Here is a 223-nt window from a genome sequence, read left to right as displayed (position 1 = left end):
CTGTTTCTCTTACTCATTCATGAATCCAGAACAGATATTTACCAGCGTGTGTAAAGTGTGAAATGTGTACCAAATTTCCCAAGCAGACATGGCTAGGGCAGCCTCTAATGCTTGTTGGGCTGCTACACACTCCTGTGCCGTAGGTGGCGACGTGCACCTTGAGGTTGTTTGTGATCTGCCAGTAAATCCAGAGAAGAAGAAAAGCCAGGTATTTCCTTCATGA

Source organism: Morone saxatilis, unplaced genomic scaffold (genome assembly GCF_004916995.1).
Source record: "Morone saxatilis isolate NCDOM2014 unplaced genomic scaffold, NCSU_SB_2.0 Contig6, whole genome shotgun sequence".
Lineage (NCBI taxonomy): Eukaryota > Metazoa > Chordata > Actinopteri > Moronidae > Morone > Morone saxatilis.
Note: the sequence above shows the minus strand (reverse complement) of the source record.